Below are 25,530 nucleotides of genomic sequence, written 5' to 3' on the forward strand. Positions count from 1 at the left end.
TATGAAGGCAGAATTGCAGCAGACACTAAAAACAACCACAAAGCCTTATACAGTTATATCAAGAATCTCCATGGCAATACCCAGATTTGCTCTGAGTTACTCCACAAGGGTACCTGCTTTACTGAGCCAACAGATATTGCCAACATACTGGCAGACAAATTCAGTGCCAAACTATACCCATCTCTTCCCCCCCCCCCCCAAAGGACCAATCACAGTACCAGAAGAATGGCAGGCACCCAACATTACTGCAGCACAGGTTAAAGCTGCATTGTCCAAGGCCAAGAATACAGCTTCGATAGGACCTGACAGTATCACTGGCTGTGTGAACTGGCACCACACCTGTGTGCCCTGTTCAATCACAGCCCCACCTCAAGCTTTGTCCGTACAGAATGGCGCACTGCTACAGTCATCCCTCTCCATAAAGGGGGAGCGACTACAAACCTTGGGAATGATAGCCCCATTAGCCTGATGAGTCTGATATGTAAGGCTATGGAGCACATCATCATGGACCTAATTAACAAGGATATAGGTAATCTCCAAACTCTGGATCCCACGCAGTTTGGTTTTGTGAAGGCTAGATTATGCCTGCTCAACCTGGTTGACTAATTTGAGTCAGTCACCAGAGCTGTGGATGAGGGCAAGGAGTTCATACAGCCTACCTTGATCTGGCCAAGGCCTTTGATACCATTTCCCACTCAGGAATTATTGACAGACCCACCAAACTAGGTATCAACTCCTCTACCACTAGGTGGGTTGCAAATTGGCTCACAGATAGAACCCACTTTGTGAAAGTAATAGGCTCCAAGTCAGACTGCCGACCAATCATGAGTGGAGTCCCACAGGGATCGGTCCTGGGTCCTCTCCTGTTTGGCATCTACTTCTCAGAAGTCCAGGCCAACATGGAGGGACTCTGGCTGACCAAGTTCGCTGATTGCAAGCAGAGAGCCATTATTAACTCTCCAAGTGATGTAGACATCATACAGAAAGGCTTGACTTAGACCAACCACTGGTGTCGAAACCATGGCCTTGAGCTTAATGCCAAAAAATTTTCGTCATTCCCTTTAGGAAAAACTCAGTTCCCATTAATTTCCACATTCATGGTAGCCCACTGAACACTGAAGGTGGTGTTAGAGATCTGGGGACAAAGGTTGACAGCAACCTCTCCTTCGACCACCACATTGCCACTGTGGTCAAAAAGTCCTTCTGTTTGGCATATCATTACCAAGGGTTTTGCATCCAGGAAGAAAGGTCATCATCTTTCTCTACTCTTCCCTCATTACACCAGTCATAGAGTATAATGCCCCATTTGGCATGTACCTCACTAAACAGCTGGATAGGCCACAAAAGTACTTCACGAAGAGGATTCTAGGCCTTAAATACATGCCCGACATGGACAGACTCAAAAAAACTCCAGGTTTTCTCCATTTCATATGGTCTATTAAGAGGCAATCTCTGCTTGACTTACAAAGCCATGACTGACCCAGCCCTGTTAGAAATGTTACACCTAATGAAATCCCAGTCCCTCTGCACCACATGCTCCAGGGACTCAACCTCATTACCACAATCAACAGAACATGCTGGAGGGGGACAGGTTCATAACCCATGCCCTGGAATGGACTTCCCATACATGTCAAGCAGAGCACCTCACTGGCCCTTTTCAAGAGAAATCTTGATGAGTGGATGGGAAATAGAAAGTACACCCCGGGAATCACTCCACTGGCTCTACTTGAAAAGAGGCATCAGGAACTAATGGCAGCATGATGCCAGGGGACTTCTATGGGCTAGGGTTGTAAAGGTTCCAGGGCTGTTGGCCTAGTACACACCTATGAACCTGTGAGGAAGGAAAAATACAGCAGTATACAGCACAAGTAAAGAAATGCCTATGTGACACTCATTTAGAAGGGTCAGGATGGCAAAAATATAAAGCAATGATGTTTTATGCTACAAAAAAAAATACTTCAAGCTGACATTGGCCGATACTCTGACCTGGTAGGGCTATCACTCAGTATATCTGGCTGTGCTGCTACTGCCAAAATTAAAAAAAAATGCAAAAACGTTTAACCGATGCTTTTAATTGACCCACTACCCTCTACAGTGCCTTCGCACTTGTTTTACAATTGATGGGCTTTCTTTCCACCCCTTGTCATGCAACAGTAAACCATAGAAAGCTACACAAACCTATTGGCCACGTGCAATATACCTGTATAGGTTCATGGGTGTGTACTAGGCTAATTGCCCTGGGGCCTTTACAGTCCTAGCCATAACCATTAGTATAGCTTTCTATTCCATTGTACTTAAAGCAGAAGTAGAAAGTTCAGCTTAGCACTAAACAATGCTCACCTTAGCTTTTCTTAGAAAAAAAAGGCAGAAAATTGCTCCAGGATGAACAGCACTCAAGACAGCTACCTAATTTGCCTGTGTGCAAGGCCAGCCCTGGTTGCAATGAATGTTTCAACTGATTTTCCACTCTGTCTTTGAGGTGCTGCAACCATGTTTTTTTTTTAAACCACAATCTTTCTACCAATTTGGCTTAATATATTAATAGAAGTCATCATCTCAACTTTCCAGCACACTTGGTGAATATCTGCTAGTAAATAATGAGATTTATACAAGGCGTTTACCAGTTTCATAAAATTTTCATCTTGATTTATACTCAGCAAATGTAATGAAAGAATCAGTTCATTATTTCATTTCTGACCAGTTTATATACTGGTTCATTAGCAGAGTCAGTGGCTTGCTTGTGGGACCCTTTTCCGACATAAACCAGACTGATAGCACAACTGTACAGTAGCAAACTATGAATTAATAAAGTAATATAAACAGATAACCGAATGCCAAACAGATATGCAAGATTACTCTAAAGTACAGAACACCGCATACGATTGCCACTGCAGTACAACATATGCAGAAATATGTTACTTAGTAACAGTTTCTGTCAGCAGAAAAAACTAACTATCCAAACCAACATGTTTGCTGGAAAGCTGTACGTAAGTCTTGTATGAAGCTGATAACAGACCTGACATTTATTGCTTTTATTGCTTTCATTTTTACTGAGGTTTGGTATTTTAGTTATTATTTGATGGCAAAAAAATCTAAAAGGAATTAAAAACTATAGATGTTTGTAAAAGAGGCAGTCTGATTATTTAGAATTCAAGACTTAAAATACGTGAACCACACTTTTTTTTGTAATTTATTTCACAGATGTTCTTCATCTCACATTGCTGCAGTCCTTACTTATGGGTAGTCCGCTGTCCTCGGTCGGCTCGAATACCAAAGTATTAGGCTGACGTCGGTCATGGGCGCCTAGATCTGACATCAGAGCGTCAGGGTATAAAGGCGCATGACCGACGTCATATCCTCAGTCTTTTTTGCCGCATGGTCCGATGCAGAAGCAGAGTTGCAAGTGCCGTTCGGCGTTCTGAAATTTTTCGTTTTCGGAGTTTCAGACCGATACCAAGTTGGGCTAAGTACCCGTTGGGAATATTTTTGTTTTTTCTTGCCTCAGTTACTTACCGGATGTCAGAAAAAGTGAATAATTGTATTTCTTGTGGGAAACAGATACCGCATAGGGATTACCACTCGCTTTGTATTCCTTGTTTGGGACCGGAGCACGACGTAGTCAGGTGTCGGTTTTGTGCTAGGTTTAATAAGCGCACTATAAAACGGAGGTTAGATTGCGCTAGGTTAGTCTTTGGCAAGAGGTGTAACTATAATATGCCGTCGGATGTTCCGACGCTTGCTTCTACTAAGAAGCGCAAAGACAAATCTTTAAAACCTAGGCAGGATGATTCGTCCATTTCGGACGCCGGACCTTTAGAAGCTACAGCTGAACAGGTGGATCCGGCTGAAGTTTCTGTTGAGTCCCAGGGGGAAACTTTGATTTTACAAGATGTGGCCTCTCAGGAGGCAGGCCAGGCTGAAGGGGCCTCTCAGGTTACTATTCTCCCTTCTATGCCTAAGGTGGTTAGGCCTTCCGCTACTGTTTCTAAGGCTCCTTCTTAGGGCAGGTCTGTTTTGCCTTCCTCTGGTGTCAGTTCTGGTTCTTCAGGGTCGGTGCCTAAAAAGCACATGCTTAAAATGGTAGAGGATTTGATTACTTTAATTAGAGGTTCTATGCCCCCTCCTGATAAGAGGCCCAGGATGGAGCCAGAGTTGGAAAGTTTGGAGCAGGCCTCAGATGATTCAGAGTCTTCTACTGAGGACATTCAAGATTTCCCTCCTTATTCTGATTCTGATGCAGAGGATTCCTCTCCTTCTGCTTCTCCTCCAGAGGATTTTTCATTTTCAGAAACTCTCCATTCCATGAGGGAGCATTTTAAGTGGGAGGGACAGGATTACTCTGATTCCCGGAAGAGGCTTAGGGAGTTCTTGTTTTTACCACAGCATAGACCCTTAGCTATACCTCCGGTTTTGGATGTTGTTTCTGATGTTTTCTCGGAAGCTTCCCTTAACCCAGATTCTGTGCCTCCTGCCCCAGTTAAACCGGATAGGTATTACAGGGTGCCTGAGGCTCATAAATATCTGTATAAGAGTCCTAGGGCGGACCCAGAAACTATTAGCCAGGGGCCTAAGGGTGTTAGAGCCTCGGTTGTTAAGAATCCGGTTCCTCTGGATAAGGAAGCTAGAGCTTTGGATAGATGGGGTAAGAAGGTGTATACCTCTTCTACTTTAGCAATGAGAGCTTTGAACTGCCAGTTTCATATGTTGAAGTATCAGAATTTCCTCCTTTCTCAGCTAAGATCTAAAGTGGATGCTTTGGCAGAGGGCATAGAGTGTAAAGAATTGCAGGATTTAGTGCAGGTTTCTGAACAGGTGGGTAAGCACTCCTTGCAATGTGGTTTTGATGCTTTACAGGCTTCTTCTAGGGTGGCTGCCACTGGTTCAGTTATTCGTAGGCACGCCTGGCTTAAGGATCAGAATTTGTCTGAGCATGTTAAGTCTAGAATTCTGGATGCCCCTTTGCAGTCTGAAGTTTTGTTTGGGCCTCCTGTGGAGTCAGTCTTAAAGAAAATGGAAGACAAGGCTAAGTCTATGCAGACTGTTAAAGACTTTTTGCAGGTACAACCTCCAAAGTTTAGTAGAAATTGGCCTACTAAGGGGTGGACGTACCCTTCTTCTGATTCTCAGTCTAGGGGTAGATCTAGGCGTGGTAGGGGCAGAGCTCAGAGTACCTTCAGGCCGAGACAATGGAGTTCGCCTGCTCAATCTGCTGGTGAGGGCAGGGGCCAGTCCTTTCGTAAACAGGCCCAATGACCTGCATTTTCAGCTGCCAGATTCCTCTTGCCTGGCAGCTCCTTCAGGAGGAAAGTTGGCTCTTTTCAATACCATGCCTCCTTTCAAAGGCATGCCAGACGTCCCTCCTCGGCAAAGGATAGAGGCTCACAGACAAATTTCTTTACTTCTTCAAATAGGAGCTATACAGCCAGTTCCTCTGTCAGAAGTGGGCCTAGGATTTTATTCTCGCCTGTTTCTAGTTCCAAAGAAAGGAAACACGTGGAGACCAATTTTGGATTTATCTATCCTCAACACTTACCTGGACATTCCAAAGTTCAAGATGCTGACTTTACAACAGCTTTTACCTCTGTTGGGAAAAGATCACTGGATGGTTACTCTGGATCTCAAAGAGGCTTACCTTCATGTTCCTATCAGGCCCAGTTGCAGGAGGTACCTGCGTTTGGCTGGAAATTTACATTATCAGTTCTCTGCATTGCCCTTTGGCTTATCTACTGTGCCCAGAGTGTTCACAAAGGTTCTGGCTCCAGTGATAGCATTTTTCAGACTAAGAGGAATACAGATTTATCCTTATTTGGACGACTGTCTGATTATTGCACAAGAAAAGGACGAACTTCTTCATCATCTACAGTATGTGATGGCAGTGTTAAGATGCCTAGGGTATTCTGTGAACGAAACAAAGTCCAGTCTAGTACCCTCTCAGGACATGTGCTTTCTGGGTGTGAGACTGAATACAGCTTCCCAGATGGCTTTTTTGACCCCGGACAAACAAAGAAGCCTTTCTCTTTATTTCCAGCAAATGTCTCTACGGCCCAGGCTGACTACAAGGACAGTCATTCAAGCCTTGGGGTTCATGGCATCTTGTATTCTGGTGCTTCCCAATGCCAAATTGCATATGAGGAAGCTTCAATGGTATCTCAAAAATGTGTGGACACAGCACTGCCAAGATCTAGACACTGTCATTCAGATAATACCTTGCATTCAGAAGGAGTTTTTGTGGTGGGCTCAGGAATGTCACCTAAACAAGGGACTCTCTGTGACCCGGCCAGAGGCGAGTCAGATTCTAACGACAGATGCCTCGGACAAGGCTTGGGGAGCACACCTCAATGGAAAATGGGTGCAAATCACGTGGCCTGTCAAACTCCAACATTTGCATATCAATTTGAAGGAAATGTTAGCAGTCCAGTTTGCATTGATGGCTTTCAAAGATTTACTTCGTCCAGGGCAGGTGTTGATTCAAACAGACAACACTACTGTCATGTGGTACATCAACAAGCAGGGGGGAACCCATTCTTACCCTCTTTGCAGGCAAGCGATGATTCTGTGGGAAACTGCTCTCAATCTACACCTCAATCTTCAGGCAAGGTTTCTACCAGGAGCACAGAACTCCTTAGCAGATGTATTGAGCAGACAAATAGTGGATCCTCACGAGTGGAAATTGGATCCTCATGTATTTCAACAGTTGACAGTGTTATGGGGAACTACAGACCTAGATCTGTTCGCTTCTCCACTAAATTACCAGTTGCCAAAGTTTTGCACAAAAATGTTTCATCACACAGCTTGGAGGGTGGACGCTCTATCTTTCAGTTGGAACAATCTGCATGTATATGCCTTTCCACCTCTGCCTCTTCTTCCCAAGGTACTTTTGAAGGCCAGACAAGACAAGCCAACCATGATTTTGATAGCACCGGATTGGCCTCGACAACACTGGTACCCACTACTGAGGAGTTTAGTACGAGAACCTCCGTGGCCTCTGCCTTTGATTCCGCACCTTTTGTCACAAGAGGACAGTCACTTCCTCAATGTCAAGATTCAGTCTCTGCATCTAACAGCCTGGCATATTCTGTTTTAGACTCTGGAGGGTCTCAGCTTCCACAACAAGTTTTGAATGTTATTTTGGAGGCCAGGAGGCCTAGTACCAGGAAAGTTTACGCTGATAAATGGAGGAGATTTTTTATTTGGAGCAAAGGAAAGGACTTTGATGTCTCCAAGCCTGATTTAAGTGTTGCTCTTCAATATCTTACTGAATTATTGGACAAGGGTTTGTCTTTCTCCTCAATAAAGGTCCATGCTGCAGCCATTTCTGCTCACTATGATTGTGACCCTCCTTTATTCTCTCATCCTTGGTTTAAGCAATTTCTTAGAGGGCAAAGAATATAAGACCCCCACGTAGAGCTCCTACTCCTGCTTGGGATCTCAATTTTGTGTTGGAAAAACTTACTCTACAACCTTTTGAGCCTGCAGCTACTGCCGAGTTAAAGTATTTATCATGGAAAACTGCTTTTTTGTTGGCCATTACCTCTGCAAGAAGGGTTTCTGAATTACAGGCCCTCATGGCAGTGGAGCCTTCCTGATTTTTCATAAGGATAGGGTATCTTTGCGTACTAATCCTTCCTTTATGCCTAAAGTTGTTTCTAGTGTGGCCTTAAATCAAACTATTCATTTGCCTACTTTTTATGCAAACCCCCAAAATAAAGGGGAGAAAATTTTGCATACTTTGGATATTCACAGGCAGCTGCGTTATTATTTGAGCAGAACCAAGGAGTTCAGACAGTCTCAGCAATTGTTTGTTTCTTTTGCTTTGGGTTCACAGGGTAAACCTGTTTCAAAACAAACTATTTCTAAATGGATTGGGTTTTGTATTTCTTTCTGTTATTCCCATCATTGTAAGGAGATTCCTGCTGGAATCAGGCCTCATTCCACTAGGGCTACTGCTACTTCTACGGCCTTTATAAGGGGGGTAGCTACAAAAGACATTTTGGAGGCAGCTACTTGGAGTTCAGTGCATACCTTTTCTAAACATTACCACCTTCTTCTTTATTCTAAGTCTAGGGCTGGATTTGCCACTGCAATTTTACAGGGCATTTTAGCGGCCCCTAATGCTTTATGATTTTTACCATCCTCCCTTTCCCGTTGCTTTGGGATTCTACCCATAAGTAAGGACTGCAGCACTGTGAGATGAAGAACATAGTACAGTTTTGTACCTACCATAAATGTAGATGTTCGAAGATCCACATTGCTGCAGTCCAGTTTACCCTCCCTCCTTCCCCTCTGTAGTTTGACTTGGTGCTATGCTTTAGGTGATGGTTGTTGTTGGGCATATTTTTGGGAGGTATTCTGTTTTTGGCTGTGGCCTTTCTGATTTGGCCTTCTGACATCTGGGGCAAGAAAAGACTGAGGATATGACGTCGGTCATGCGCCTTTATACCCTGACGCTCTGATGTCAGATCTAGGCGCCCATGACCGACGTCAGCCTAATACTTTGGTATTCGGGCCGACCGAGGACAGCGGACTACCCATAAGTAAGGACTGCAGCAATGTGGATCTTCGAACATCTACATTTATGGTAGGTACAAAACTGTACTTTATAGGAAGCTGTGCAGCAAGAAGAATGAGGACAAGGAAAGGATAACCTTGGGAACATACAACTAAATGAATATTTGTGTGATTGCCCTCATTAAGTCATGTAAGGTGACTACACTCATGTAAAAAATATGTACAATTCTTGAAACCCTTTGTTGGGTTTTACAGTTAGTTATAGAATAACAACATTACAGGTCTGGAACCTGATGTCCAGTGTGTTTAGTACTTGCTGTTGAAACTTCCCAGTGCATTTTATAAAGAAACCCTCACCAGGTAAACTTTTTCTTCACTTTTTTTTTTGTGTGTGAAAACAGATGCAGAAAAATGTAACATTATTAACAAACAGGTAGTAATATGAACAGAGAATACATTGCTGAATAATAAAACATAAATGCAAATTTAAACACATGCCAAAAGTCCATCATTGATTATATATACCAGCTTCAAGCTAGAATATGTTCAAATAGAGATTTCCAAAATTCTGTAAAGCGAGTGTGGGATTTCTCAGTGTAGGTTAAATATTTCTTCACTGTTTTAAATTTGTTTTATCTGACAGATGAAAGAAATATACCATTATAAAGAAAATACAGGTGTAAGAATGCTTAATGTAACAGATGGTCTTTGAGGAATGTTCACTGTAATTGGGTTGTACTCGCCTTGTTTATATCTTCATTCCAGTGTGTTTTATTAGCGGTGTTAAATTTCCTCATGAAAGCCTTATCTAGCCTCTTACAAATATCCCTATGAATGTTTGCATGTGGGCAAGGCACTCTGTGTAGCCAGCATTGCTAGAAAACACTGCATGTTCTTTGAGCTCCTTTAATCCCAATATAATTGTGATTATCACCATCTACTGCCACTAGTAAAATGACAAATGACTCGAACCTAATAACATTTATTATAAATATGTCCAATAAAATGGAAGGAGAGAGTAGCTTTTCTCTTAGAGTTACCACTCCTGAAAGTTATATTATTACAGTAACTATTCTTACACATAACCTGGTACTGAGAATGTAGTTTCCTTAAGGAAGAACAAATGAGCCAAAAGCGAAAACTAGTTATACAAGTGTTTAAACGAGCAATTCTCTATGAGGTCGACCAGCAGCCTCTCTGAGCATGATGTGTTGTGGCTTGTTGACCAGAGGTCTCACCATCAAAATCCATGTTCTTCCCTTCAGGTGAATGCATATCTCCTCAAACTCCAACGTACACTCCTCCTTCGACTTCCACCCAAGTATCGAAGCCCATTACTCCAACAGCAGCTTCCTTTTCTCTGACTCCAATAGTGGCTCTCACTTTGGTACCGTTGTCGTCCTTGTGGCCCTCTGTGCACTGGTCATTGGGCCAGTGGCTGTGCCATCAGGGAAGGCACTCTTGGCTCCACTCCGATTTTTTTCTATGGCACCCTCCAGGAATCCTCCCTCTCACCCTTCACAGTCCTGTTGAGATTCCTGGTCTGGGAGTCAGCTCGTCGGGGTGGGGTGTGACCCGGGTTCCAAGGTTGCCGTGCTCTGTTCAGGGCTCCCTTCCCTCTTCGGGTGGGCCAGCCTTCCAGGTCATGGAGAGGGTGCTTGCTTCCGCTGGCAAACCCCACATGTCGGTGTCCTCTCCTCCTCTGTGCCGCAACTCTCACAAGCCACAACCGCTGGACACCAGGCACAAGGGCCTTGGGTTTCTCCTCCTCAGGAGATGCCCTCTTTGCAGTCTTCCCCAGAACCCTCTCACTGAGGAAGTACCCCACAAATCATTGTGCAAGAGGAAGCACATGGACTCCACTAAGGAGGAGTCGACTGAAGATATGGACTTTGATGAAGGGGAAGGATCCCCACGGTCACCCTCTGATGAGGTGTCCTTTGGTGACATCCTCGAGATCCTTGGGCAGAGGGGGTGACTGGAAGTCCTCTAATCCTTCCTCTGAGGAATCCGTATTCCTGCAGGCCTTTTGTGCCTGGCCCCCTACCTCCTGGGTTACCCCACCGGCTGATGAGCTTGTCCAGCTCATCATCCAGCATGCATGGAAGGCTCCTGACACCCTAGAAGCAATACCATGGAGGCCTGATAAAATCTTTTCACCCCCAGCTGAGCATCTCCATTGGTCATGAGGTCTTCCAGTAGATGCCATGGTGGTGGCAGCTGCAACTAAGAAGGATTTGGCAAAAGAGCCAAACTGTCCATCCGTCCAACAGAGTCCCGGCCGCTAGACTAGGGAAGCATGTGTTTGCTTTATCTCCCTTTGCCGTAAAGTCTATAAACTATCTGGCACACTTTACCAGGCTTCAGAGGGATCTTGTCAACCAACTCTATGAAACCGTGACAGGAGCTGTTTCTGACTAGGTCCGTGACAACGTGGCTTCTCAGCCACCCTAGAGTCCATTTCCAACTCTTCCATGCATCTTATTTCTCATGCAATGGAAGGAGCGGTTAGAGTGGTAAGCGCAGGTATAGTCACCAGACGACATGCCTGGATGTGCCTTTGCGACTTTGAGGACTCCTTTAAGGCTTCCTTCATGAACACCTCCTTTGAGGCTGCTTCTTTGTTTGGCTCTAAAGTGAAAAATATGCTGGCAAGATCGAACAAGAGGGCAAGACCCTGTCTGCAGTTGGTGTCAGACACTCCACTATTCAACGATTCTACTCCAGAAATCAGAGGAGCAGGAAGATGTGGCACAGGAATTCACAGGGCTCTTTCTGGGATGCACATGCAGAGTTCTCCCCTAGAGGCAGAGGGGGAAACTCCAATGAAAGAAGCCCTTTTCAGGACAGAGGAGGTCTGCGAAACCGGGGTTCCAGAGATTCATTCTCTGGCCAACCCTATCAGTGGTTCTGAAGCGTTGCCCGACTGCTCACCTCTGGAAGTGGCTGGGGGTCATTTTTCCTTGTATCCCCTGCCTGGCAAAATATAACCACTGACTCTTGGGTACAACAGATAATATCCAGAGGCTATCGCATCCCCTTCCATATTTGTCCAATCTCATCCAGAGTATTACCCGATGTTCCACCCAGTCAAAGGGAAGTAGCAGCACATGAAATCCAAAGGCTGCTACAAAAAAAAAAAATCATCCAGACGGTCCCCCCAGACCAGATAGGATCCGTTTTTTTTACTCTAGGTCCTTTTTAGTGCCAAAAAAGACAGGGGACTGGAGACCAGTTCTGGATCTCAGCACACTGAATACATTTGTAAAAATAGAGAAATTCTGGATGGTCACAGTTCAGTCTATCCTTCCTCTTCTGGAAGAAGATGATTGGATCTGCTCTGTAGATCTTCAAGATGCGTATTACCACATAAAAATGGACAAATACTCAAGAAGATACCTCGGCTTCTGCATAGGAGCCAGTCACTACCAATTTCGAGCTCTGCCATCTCTCTCTGTCTACAGCCCCCAGAGTGTTCACTAAATGCATGGCAGTGGTTATAGCTCACTTGCGACTTCAAGGATTTCTGGCATTTCCATATCTAGACGACTGGCTCTTCACTTCCCCCACCAAGCGTCTACTGGAAGAAGCCCTGCACTACACTCTCCTCACAGCACAAAGCCTGGGAATCACTATAAACTGGGAGAAATCCAACACAACCCCAGCTCAGTCTTTGGAATTTATAGGGGTACTTTTGGACATGAGAAATTGCACAGCATCTCTTCCGGACCACAGGCTTCAAAGAATAAGGCAACAGGTTTAACCGCTGCTCTGTCACTACAAATCCTCCACTTGATCTATACTCCAACTCCTGGGGTTAATGGCAGCCTCGATCACCATTGTTCCTCCAGCCAAATTCCACATGAGGTTCCTTCAGTGGTTACGTCTCACTCAGTGGTACCCTCTACAACATCCTTTGTCTTTTTAGATAAGTGTAACTCAGAGATGCAAACAAGATTTACTCTGGTGGACATCCCAAAATCCCCAACAATGGTCTCGCCCCTTCAGCCCCCATCAACTGAAAGGCTTGGTGACCACGGATGCCTCCCTGATGGGTTGGGGGGGGCTATGTCAGGAAACTCGGTCCAAGGCACCTGGTCGGAGACAGAGGCCCTTTTGCATATCAATGTCCTGGTACTGAGGGCGGTGCTACTAGCGGTGCAAGCATTTCATTCCATCCTTCCGTCAGGGGTAATTGCTATCCAATCAGACATGTCCATGGTCTGGTACATCAACAAGCAAGGGGGCACCAGATCTTATCCGTTATGCCGAGAGGCCTTGAGAATATGGCAATGGCCGATAGCTTCCAACCGCTTTCTGATTGCAATGCACATTCCTGGGAGCTCCAAAGTGATAGTGGACAAATTAAGCAGGTGCATTCTACAGCCTCACGAGTGGTCTCTCAACCCTATGATACTGGCAAGAATCTTCAACCGCTGGGGCAAATCTTGCTGCAATCTATTTGCCTCCCCAACCAACTACAAGTGCAGCAACTATTTTGCCCTGATCCCCCCTCTGGGACAGTCACTGAGAGATGCTGTAGTCCATGCTTGGCCCTCAGGTCTACTTTATGCTTATCCTCCTCTTCCCCCCATCTCCCAATTTCTGAAGAAAGCACGACAGTTGAAAAGCAAAGTGATCCTCATTGCTCCATATTGGCCTCAACAAGTCTGGTTCCCCTTCCTCTGGCCTCACCTGCTAAATCAACTGTGGATCCTCAATCCATCCCCAATGTTGCTCTCCTATTCGCAGGGTCTGACTCACCCAGTGTAACAATCCTGAAACAGCTTGGTTTTTCAACTTCCAATGATTGCTAGGCAGGAAAACCTCTCATCCCCTGTGTACAGTATTCTTATTGCATCTCATAAATCGTTCACCAGACTAATCTATCTCAATAAATGGAAAAGGTTTTCTCTATGGGCAGCGAATAGACAATTAGACCCCTTGTCAGCCCCAGTTTCAGTGGTTTTGAATTACTTATTGCATCTTTTCCACTCTGGGGTGTCTGCCTCTACTATTCGTGTGCATTTAGCTGCCATTTCAAATTTCTACATTGGTTTTCAGGATTCTTCGCTTATGTCACATAGACTGTAAACCTTTCTTGAAGGGGGTTATCCACTTAAAACCTCTCTTTAGAGAACCGGTACAACCTTGGGATTTGGCATTGGTTCTGCAAGCTCTAACAGCTCCCCCCTTTGAACCTGCATCTTCATGTGATGTAAAATCTATCTGTTGGAAAACTTTGTTTCTGATTGCAATTACATCGGCCAGACGCTTGTCAGAACTTCAAGCCTTATGCATCAAACCTCCCTATCTTATCTTCTATAAGGATAGGGTATCATTGAGAAATAATTCTTCCTTTTTACCAAAAGCAGTGTCCGAGCAGTCTATCAACCAATCTATTGACCTTCCAGTGTTCTTTCCTAACTACTATAACAAGGGAGAGTATTGCCTGCACTCCTTGGATGTTCATAGGCAAATACGATTTTATCTGGACAGAACAAAATTTACCCGTAAATCAGACCAGCTGTTCCTGGCTTTTTCTGGACCTAGACAAGGTCATCCTGTCTCAAAAGTTACATTGACTTCATGGTTGAGAAATTGTATTACCTTTATCTACAACAAAAACAATGTCACCTTGTCTCACAGAGTGAAAGCACATTCTACAAGGTCTATGGCAACTTCAGCAGCTTTCCATGCTAAGGCTTCCCTCAATGATATTTGCTCAGCTGCGACTTGACCCAAACCTCATACCTTTATTCTTCATTACAAATTATACTTGGCCTCCAGAGTTAGAGCTTCTTTTGGCTCCATGGTGCTCTGGAATGTCCTTCCATGAGGGTCACCCAGAAATACAAGTAGCTGGGGACTATGTACCATTAGTAAAGAATGAACAAAGATTAACAAAATCAGATAAAGAAGTTCTGTCTTACCATAATGTTCCATCTGTGTTCTTGATCTTCGTTCATTCATTACTTCCCACCCTCCGTCCCCCTCCGGAGATTTCTGGTTGATCTCGTACACTCCTTTATTGTGGGTCTGTTATGACCAGAGGTAGTCTCTACTTTTATCGATCAACTTGCAAACTCAGTCTGAGGTAACAGGGAGCACAGCATTCTGGGTAGGACCTTGGCTCAAGAGTTTTTGGCTGACGCGCTTGATATTTGGCCGGCTCAGTTCCAAGGATGGAACTGATAACCCATCAGTAATGAATGAAGATAAACAACACTGATGGAACGTTATGGTAAGACATGACTTCTTTTTTCCACAGACAGCACCCATCCCCACTCCACCCTGTAGTTACTTCTTTGCTGTTTACATCTTATCTAATTGTGATAGAAATGATACCTGCCATCCACTTAGCACAAGTATCGGGGATAAAGGCACAACACCTTAAATCAGACTGTCTTCATCTCCATTTATTAAAATATTTTCCACAGTGCTACAAATGCTCTTCACATTCTCATTTGACCTCGGCCTCACCTTGCTATTTTCATCCCCTTCCCATCTGAGCACTTTGTATAGCCTAGTTACAAAATAAATAAATAAATAATATACAATAATCTGTAGACTCAACTTGGTACCATTTTCTCCTGACCTGTCATGTGCGATCTTTGAAAATTTACTAGCCAGTAACTAATCTCATCCTCCAAGTGACTTCTAGATTTACTGGATTGCCTTTCAGCAGTCTTCTAACAGATAGAGGACAGGAAATTTTGCATGTAACAGTTTATTTTATGAGTAGGAGTTAACTTGCGTGGAGCACTAATCACAAAGAGCCTATTTCTGGCTCTGGCTGGATGTGAGAAAAGAGCACACCAGGCAATAAAAAAAGAAGTTATGTTCTTACCATAACGTTCCATGTGGAGTGTTCATCTCGCCTTTGTTCTTACACATGGGTTCGGAGCCGATCGCATAGCAAAGCTCTGCATCTTAGAGAAGCTCGAGACCAGGCTATATCCCACAATCCTCCCTGCCATTACTCAGATCTAGTTTGCAGGCAAACCAGACTAACAATAAACCTGAGGTGCTAAGGCTACATACTGCTACAAAAATTTAGAGACACCATCTCACTGACAAATAAACTAAAGGGTAACGAATATACCCTATGAGGTAAAAGGTAATATATACCCGGAAGAGGTAAAGACATGTGGACCAGACTCTAGTCCTACTCGTTCTTCCAAACACGTGAGGGAGGGAAGGGGGGGGATGTAAGAACAAAGGTGAGATGAACACTCCACATGGAACGTTATGGTAAGAACATAACTTCTTTATGTGAGAGTGTTCAATCTCGCCGTTTGTTCTTACACACTGGTAGCGTCCCTAGCTCCATCACCCTGAGTGACTCATGGAAGAACGTTCCTGAGCACAGTGGAACCAAAAGATGTCCTGTCTTTGGAGGCTTTGTCAACCCTATAATGAGCGATGAAAGTATGTGGTTTAGACCACTTGGCTGCTGCACAAATCGTGTCCAAAGGCAGGCGAGCTGCATGAGCCAAGGAAGTGGAAACGGACCTAGTAGAATGGCCTTTAGGTTTGGTGGGCAAGACCTGATTTGACTTAGAATACACGAAGGCTATACAATCAGTAAGCCATTTAGAAAGCGTACGTTTTGTAACTGCCATGCCCTTTTTATTGTCTGCAAATGCAACAAAAAGTTGATCTGTTTTTCTGTAGTCTTTAGTCCTGTCCAAATAAAATCTTAGCTGTCTGTGGACATCTAACTTGTGCAGCATATATTCCAACTTGCTGGTATGGTTTTTGAAGAAAGTAGGGAGTTCAATGGACTGGTTAATATTTATGACGGAACATACCTTAGGAAGGAAAGACGGATTTGTTCGTAAAGAAACTATCTGGGTGGAAAATTAAGTAAGGCGGTTTAATTGACAGTGCTTGTAGCTCTGACACTCTCCGAGCTGAAGTAACCGCTACAAGAAAAAGAGTCTTCCACGAAAAAAACTTCAGGAGGCAAGAAGAGGCTGGTTCGAAGGGTGGCAACATTAGTTGTGACAACAACAAATTTAAATTCCATGGGAATAAAGGGTCTCTGACGGGCGGTCGAAGATGGAAGGAACCTTTCATAAAAGCCTTACAAAGCCTGTGGAACATAATAGAAGAACCGTCCTCACCAACATGGAAGTTGGATATGGCCGCCAACTGTACTCTTAGTGTGGAAGTAGAGGCTCCTTCATGGAAAAGGATGGTGGATAGAAATTCTAGAACTTTATGTAAAGGAGCAACTAGGAGGTCCAAGTGTTGACTAGATGCCCAGTACACAAAGCGTTTCCATTTACTCTTGTAGAGTTTTGTAGTGGAAGCCTTATGAGAGGCAACCAAAATGCGTTGAACTGCCGGAGAAAGTAGATCAGACCTGGCTAGGCGGGGAAGTGGAGCAGCCAAGCTGCTAGTTTGAGGGATAGAAGAGACGGGTGAGGAACTCCCGACGAATGTGTCAGTAGATCTGGTACTGGGTCCAGGATTCACGGTTCCTCTGTTTGATGGGCTCGAAGAAAGGGGAACCATATCTGTCGAGGCCAGAATGGGGCTATGAGTATAATTGTCCTTTCCAGGTTCATGGCTTTCTGAATAAATTTGGGATTCAAGGGGGTAGGTGGGAATGCATATAGGAGACCCAGGGGCCAGTCGTGTATCAGTGCGTCCCTGGGGACATCCTCTGGAGGGGGTAGAAGGGCAAAATCGCGTCTGCATTTGGTATTCATCGGGGAGGCGAATAGATCGCAGCAAGGCTGGCCCCATTTGCGGAAAATTCTTTCCGCCACCTGTAGTTTGAGGGACCACTCGTGAGGTAACAGGATGGCTCTGCTCAACCTGTCCGCAATGATGTTGGATGACCCCGGGATGTGCGTTGCTATCAGAAAGCGACCCGTGGCCTCTGCCCATTGCCAAATTCTCATGGCCTCTCTGCATAATGGGTAAGATCTGGTTCCCCCTTATTTGTTTATGTACCAAACTACAGACATGTTGTCTGTCTGAACTGCTACTGTTCCTAGAGGTAGGAGGGTTTGAAAGTGTTGCAACGCCAAGAACACTGCCCTCATTTCCAGAACATTTATGTGCAGGTTGTACTCCATGTTGGACCATTCCCCTTGGACTGTTCTTCCCTGAAAAAGTCCCCCCCACCCTATCAGAGAAGCGTCTGTGGTTATAGTGGCCATCGGATTCGATAGAACAAATGGATGACCCATAGTGAGATCCTGACTGGACACCCACCATGAGAGGTCTCGCTTGCAAGAATCTGTTATCAGAATCTCGTGCGTTAGGGGTAACTGCTGGAATGACCACTGCATGAACAGCAGCCATTGGAGGAGCCTCATGTGCAATCTCCCCATGGGAACCGCAATCAGGGACACTACAGTGAGTCCCAAAACCTTCAACACCAATTTGGCTGGGGCTTTCCTGCATTGCAGTAGAAGAAGAACCTGTTCCTTGAGGGATGAAGCCCTTACTTGAGGGAGCTTTACCAATGTTAAGCGCATATCTAGGTCTGCTCCGATGAATGAAATATGATGTGAGGGCAGTAAGGCAGATTTTTCGAAGTTTATGGAAATCCCTAGGTGGGAACAAAGGTTGACTGTATAGTCTCTGGCTTGTATGAGGCGACGCTCGGTGGTGGCGGTGAGGAGCTAGTCGTCCAGATAGGGAAACACCCAGAATCCTAGACATCTCAAGTGAGACGCTACCACTGCCATGCATTTGGTGAATACCCTGGGGGCTGAGGTGAGCCCAAAGGGCAGGGCTCGAAATTGAAAATGACTGGCTCCCAGCCGGAAGCGCAGGTGATCTCTGGACGGTCTGGCCATCTTGATGTGGTAGTACGCGTCCTTGAGATCTATCGAGCACATCCAGTCGTCCTTCTGCAAAAATGGAAGGATCGATTGAAGAATGACCATCCGGAACTTTTCCTTCTTCACGAAGGTATTGAGATTGCTGAGATCCAAAATGGGTCTCCAGTCCCGTCTTTTTTGAACTAAAAAGAACCTTGAGTAAGTTCCGGATCCTTTTTGGTCCGCCGGGACTGGCTGAATGACTCTTTTTTTTTGAGCAGCGTTGAAATGTCTATTGCTGCTGGGCCTCGCAGACGGGGTGGCACATCTGGAGACCTTCTTTGTTGGGGTGGAGTTGACATAAAGGGCATTTTGTATCCTCTGGTTACAATGCTTTTTACCCAGGAGTCTGAGGTGAGAGTTAGCCAGGCCTGTGGGTATAAAGCCAAGCGACCCCCGACTGCCTCCAGAGCAGGACAGTCGGGCCCCCATTCAGGAGTGCTGGAAAGGCTTACCAGGGATAGTATCCCTGTCACCTTGGTTCTGCGGACCCCCTCTGCCGCCAGGGCGATGTCTTCCATGTCTGCCCACCCCTCTGCCTCTGGGGGGGTTCACTCTGTGTGGCCTAGAAAGATCCCCGAGTTCTACGGAACCACATTTTTCTGCCTCGTTGCCCTTTGGGGTACGGTCTAGGTGGAACGGAAAAACAGACTCCGACAGCAGACAGAGTCTTTCCTTCCTGCTCACACCGAGTAAGTGTCTCTCTCACTTTGGGCCCAAAAAGAGTGGCACCATCAAAGGTGGCGTTGGCGAAAGAAGACTTGAACGCTTCCACAAAAGAGCACAGCTGCATCCAGGATTGTCTTCGTAGAGCAATCGCTGAAGCTGCGGCCCTACTCGACCCTTCAGCCGCATACGAGATGAGCCTCGTGGACGAGTTCACTACAGAGGTAAGGGTGTTAAGTTGTGCTGTTACCTTATCTGAAACAGCAGCATCTGTGTTACCCTGGAGGGTATCTCCCAGCTCCTTGATGAGATCCCTCTGTAGTCGTGTAAAATGTGTCAAATAGTTTAGCGAATGCATGGAAAAAGTCGCTGAACTAAAAACGTGCTTCCCGTATCTGTCCATTGTCCTAGAATCCTTATTAGGAGGATGAACAGAAGAGGACATCTCCTTTTTAGTGGCTGCGGCCACCACCATAGCGTCAACCGGGACTCCTTTGGTGAGATAAGTCTTGTCCTGGGGAGCGGTAATAAATTTGCTTGGTTTTCGAGGGACCGGTTCCACTGTGTCCGATGTCTCCCACGCCCTTCGAGCAATCAAATCCATTAACTCATCGAAGGGTGGAGTAACCCAGGAGGTAGAAGGTTGAGCACCAAATGCCTTTAGCAACACCGACTCGTCCTCAGTGGGGGCTAGGGACTGCCAATCACCCCACTGTTTTAATATCTCCAAGATGTCCGCAAATGAGACATCCTCGGAGGGGGATTTTGGGGACCCCTCTGACTCATCCAAGTCAGTGTCAGAAGTTAGAGATTCCTGTGGGGAATCTAAGTGCCTCCTCTTGCACAATCTTTTCCTCGGAACCTCATCGGAGGGGGATTCCGGTGAGGCCTCCGAGGAACAGGGGGCATCCTCTGGGGATGGCTGAGACAATGGTGCTCCACACTTTGGATGTATCGTGGGAACAGAAACAGAGAGCGGCTCCTTAAGGGAGGGAGAAGACGCGTCCGATGAAGTGGTTGTCTGTGTAGACAAAACCTTCCTCATAAGGTCAAAAACCCCTGAACCTCGGGTCGAGGACTCCCCCGGTTCCAAAGAACATGGAAGAATCCGAAACACGGGGCCCATGGGTCTCGACCCAGAGGACGGAGCCGAGCCGATCTGCGCCGGGGCCCCGAGAGGGAGAGTCGGCACCGAAAGGTCGGTACGACTCTCGGTCCTGGAACCAAGGAGAGATCTTCGACTCCGCGACTCACCTATAGGTTCTGATGGAGTCTAGGTAAATGGTGTCGATTGTGCAATGGACGGTTTCGGCACCGAGGGCTCCACTATCATCGGCTCATCCTCTTCCGGCTCCGAAGACTGGATGGGTCTCGAAGGATGACCTGTTGGAGATAAGGGAAGGCCTTCTAGTTTCGACACCAATTAGGAGGAAACTGCAATCAATTTGGAAAGGGCCGTGTTCTCCATAAGTTTCTGCACGACACGATCCATATCAGTATCGGATAATGGTCTGGAAGATCGGGTCGAAGGGGCCGAAGATGGCACCGACCGAAGAATAGAAGGTGGCGGTAGTTCTGACACCGGTTCCAAGACCTGGGGCACAGTGAGAGATAAACGCTCGATGCTCGGTCCCGAAGTCTGTGGAACCGGCGAACGAACTGTAGAAGATGTACTCGGAGCCGATGACATGGGCTCCGACATCTTTGACCCCTTCAAGGACTTAGAAGCCTGGTCAGACTTGTCCAAGGCCTCCTGGAAGGCAGGCTTAAGAAGTCCCCTGTCTATAAGTTTCTTGTGTCTATCTGTCATGACCCTCCCACTGAAGGAATGGCAAATAGAGCAATCCTCTTGCAAGTGGTGAGAGCCAAGACAGTAGACGCAGGAAGTGTGGTTGTCAGTGATGGACATTTTCTGTCCACACTGACACCTTTTAAAACCAGACTTGGCTTTTTCAGACATAACGGTAAACTCACTGTAAAAAAAAGAGAGAATTTAACACTAGGTAATATTAAGGAAGAAATTAAAGCTATAGGTTAAAGAAGGGTAGGCCCCAAAAGGGAAACCTATAAAAAAACTAACTACAATACACACACACACACACACACACACTATAGTATCAGAAAATAAAATATCAAAAACTATAGGAGTATAAGAACTTTTGACAACACAAAAAAGACTCTCTTATCTGTCTAACAACAGTTTTCTCTGGTCCGAGCTCTCTGAACGATGTGACCCATTGCAGCGGCAAACTAGATCTGAGTAATGGCAGGGAGGATTGTGGGATATAGCCTGGTCTCGAGCTTCTCTAAGATGCAGAGCTTTGCTATGCGGTCGACTCCCGAACCAGTGTGTAAGAACAAACGGTGAGATTGAACACTCTCACATCAAGCATTTAACATGGGAATAACTTTCAAAATCTACAGTATTTATACAGAAAAAAAAAAAACAGGTTTTGGTAGTGTCTGGGGGGGGAGGCTAGTATTGTAGGCTGTATAGCGGTAGTGATTGTGAAGAGGGGAAAATGAGACGGGTTGAGAACAGGTAAAGGGTAGAGGTTAAATAGATTAGTGAAGTAATTAAAGTGAAGTAGGTAAAAGCTTAAGTAAGAGTATGTCTTATGGCAAGATGTTTAAATGAAACGTGAAAGGTGAGGAGTCCAAGCAGGGATGAATTTTAGTGTTGTTATTATCACTGTTAGGGAGGAACATTTGCATTTGGCTTTCATTTTCAGAGACTTTCTAAAGATTAGTTAATTAACTTAAAGAATAGGTAATTATGATTTCCTTGTGTCTGGGTGTAATGACTGCCAGAATTTGGGGTGTAGGACTGAGAAGTTGTGGTTGCCACATTTTATAGTGGTGGTGGGCACTGTGAATGACTGACTGTATTATGTCCTGGTTGTAGCATCTCTCCCTTAGAGTAAATCTGCAACCCAAGTATTTGAAGATGCTTTACTTAAGAAGTTTTAACAGAATGGAATTGAATAGGAGTTCAGCTGTCAGCTGGATGGGCTGCAATCTGTCTTTTGCAGTAGGGCACAGTGCTATTCATATCTGGGAGATAGGGTTATAAAATGGCAGATTTTGTCAGCTGTTGACTATAAGCTTGCAAAGTTTTTCTTTGAAGAAGTTGCAATGTTAAGGAGACCATATGCTAACTAAGATAGGAAAATGCCTTTCTCTATGGCTTCTCTTCCTTGTGGTTACAAGACATTGCGGGGTTTTCCATACCCAAAAAAGTACTGGATATATATATATTTTTTTTTGTAAAGTTAGAAGTTGATGTATCTGTCAAGACAAAGAGCCAGGTATTTGAAAGTAGTTGTTTCAAGGGGGAGTAGTATTGTGGTTTATGATTTGTAAGTCAGTTGAAGTGTACTTTAGTTAGGTGTATCAAAAAGCGTAACTTTAGATCTGAAGTAGTTAACTTAATTTTATCTGCAACCTGTGGGTATTTGGGTCCATATTGGATCCGAGCTGGCAACTTTTTTTCTACCATCTGCTCCAAGCTCCGAGCTCCTCCCCCTACCCATAATGCACTACAATCTCCTACCTTCCCCCAGATCTCGTTTGCCATGCCATAGTGAGCATCGTGATTTCCTTCGCTCTGAGCTCAGGGATAGCAAGTTTAAAAGTTCTTTGTCTTTAGTATGTCTGTGTTAGTTGTTTCCCTTCCTCCCCCACTAGTATATTGCTTGTTCGTCGGTTAGTTCAAAAAAAAAATATATATATAGTTTTTGTTATAAAACTCTGTGGAGTAATTGTTAGGCTTGCCCTTCCCCTACGTGTGTTTGTGTGTGGTGATCTTTGTAGGGAATGGTGTTTGGTGCAGGACCATGGCTGATCAGCCAAAATAAGTGTTTAAAAAATGCACAGAGTGTGGCCATAAGCTCTCTCAGGCTGATGGTCACACTGTGTGTGTAATTTGTTTGGGAGTGTCCCATTTGTCGACTCAATGTGCAATCTGCAATGGGTTTAACCCTAGAGCCCTCAGGGATTGGAAGGCCAAATTGGTAGCCAAAGGCCTTCTCCCTGCATCTATGCTGGAGTCTGCCACATCCTTGGTATTCATTACTCCCACCTAGACAGGGACTCAAACTCCTGTTTCTTCTGGTGCTGGGTCAGACAAGGAAAAAACTACAGTGAGTGTAGCAGACAAAGACAAGGACAGAGAAAGGCACAAGGAGGACAGGGACAAGAAAAGGGATCGACCTCGCAAGAGATCCCCGGACAGCTCTTCCTTAGACCCCCTACTAAGTCCATGAGGCCAGTTTCTCCACGCTCCAGTCTCCTCGTTTTTCACCGGAGCCACTGGAACCTTTGGATCCGAGGCCTTCCTCGCCCTCACAGCGCAGACCAGCCAGATCCGAGTTAGTGGCTTCTTCGCAATTGACTCGGAGCTTATCAAACTTAGACATGGACAGGATGATGCAGAGATTCGTTCAGACCCAAATACAGATGGGAGTCTTGCCAGGCCCCTCTCCCTCTGGAGGGGGGACCTCCATGCCTTTTTTCTGCCCCATCTCTCTTTCCCCGATCCATACGCTGGCTTTGGGGTTCTTGGATCCTAGATTTTTTGGAGCTGGTAGCTCGGCGCTGACGGTTCCCCCAACCTCGACTCCAGCTGTTACCTTGAGCTCCTCTGATCCGACTAGTTCGGAGCCAAGAAACTCTTGGAGCTGTGGACAGGGAGTCGGACCTGAGGGAGTGGATTTTTTGACTCCGCCTCTTTCCGATCTGACCCGTTTCTTCAGACCTCAGGCTACGCTTGCTTCAGCTCCGGTCCCTGCTTCGGATCCGGGAGGGCTTCCTCCTTGCTGGGTGCCAAGGAGGTACGCTCTCCTTCAGTCTTCGAAGTGGTGGAGAGGGTTCTCTCCAAGGGATTGAGATCCCAGCCCATCCCCTCGGATTCCACCTAGATCCCTCTGGATTTGACGATGACTCCCTTCATCCTGTCTCAAGGACAGCCCATGCCAGAGGAGCCCCAGGTTATTCCCCCTGAGGAACCCCCTGCGGCTCATGAGTCCTCTTCAGAGAGTCCCACTGAAGAGGGCCACCATAAGCGCAAGTGCAAAAGAAGGCACTTGGACTCCCCCGAGTCCCTCACTATGGACACTGACTTAGAGGAAGGAGAAGGTTCCCCCAAGTCAACTCCCAATGAAGTCTCCTTCGGAGACATCATGGAGATGCTCCGCCGGAGGGGAGGTTGGTCAGCCCCAAAACCTTCTGTAGATGAGTCAGTGTTCCTGGAGGCCTTTAGCACGGGCCCATCTCCTTCCTGGTTGTATCCGCCAGCGGACCCCTTGGTGGACCTTATCACCACGCGGGCATGGAAGGAGCCTGACACCATAGATCCCATCCCCAAATGCCCCAACAAGATTTTATCTCCTCCTATTGACAGACAACCTTGGTCAAAAGGAGCCCCAGTTGATACTATGTTGGTTGCAGCAGCCACCAAGAAGGAGCTAGTGCAGGAGAGTTCCTCAGTCCACCCCCCAGACAAGGAGTCCAGGTCTGTGGATAGGTTTGGGAAGCGCGTTTATTCCTCAGCGACCTTTTCTATCTGTTGCTGAACTATTTGGCACATGTAATCCAGCTTCAGCGAGACCTTGTATCGGAATTCGTTGAGTCACCCCCAGAGTCCTTATCGCCACAGGACAAACAGCTGTTCTCTGCGAAAATGTCGACTCTGAAGTCCGTATCGAACACGTCTATGCGACTCCTTTCCCATGCCATAGAAGGAGCAGCGAGGGTGGCCAGGACAGGCGTAGCATCTGGCTCAGGTTGTGTCAGTTTGTGGACCCTTTCAAGGCACCATTTGTTAATGCTCCCTACGATGGTTCTTCCCTTTTCAGGAAGACAGTATGTGACACACTTGTCCAGAGCGAAAAAGACGGGAAGATGTCTGCCATCAGGATCTGCTTCTCTAACCCTCAGTGGTCCTTCTCTAGGAATCCAAGAGGGCAAAAGAAGATGTGGTTCCGAAAATCTCAGTTTTCCAGGGATTTTTAGGACAACTATTCCCCCAGAGGCAGAGGGCGACAGGATCGACGCCGACCCAGATGTAGAGGGGATCCCAGGAATTTTGGGTCAAGGGAACCTTTTTCTGATAGACCCGCTCAGCAGCCCTGAGGGGTTGCCCAGCTGTCCTACTCTGGAGGCAGTCTGTGGGGGGGGGGGAGATTGTCCTTGCACCCAACAGCATGGGAGTCCATAACAGATCACTGGGTGTTACAGATTATATCCAGAGGTTACTCTATCCCATTTGTTGCCCCTCCAAAAGTACCAAAACACCTCACGGATGTTCCACCCGCTCACAGGGAATCCGCAGCTCTAGAGGTTTCAAAGCTGCTTCTCAAACGAGCCATCGAACAGGTCCCCACAGACCAGTCCAGATCAGGCATTCTTTTTAGTGCCAAAAAAGATGGGGGACCTCAGGGCCCATTCTAGACCTGTCAACTTTGAACCTGTCACCAAACAGAAGTTCCGGATGGTCACCCTACAGTCCATT

Source organism: Protopterus annectens, chromosome 13.part0 (genome assembly GCF_019279795.1).
Source record: "Protopterus annectens isolate FY-2018-M chromosome 13.part0, PAN1.0, whole genome shotgun sequence".
Taxonomy (NCBI): domain Eukaryota; kingdom Metazoa; phylum Chordata; order Ceratodontiformes; family Protopteridae; genus Protopterus; species Protopterus annectens.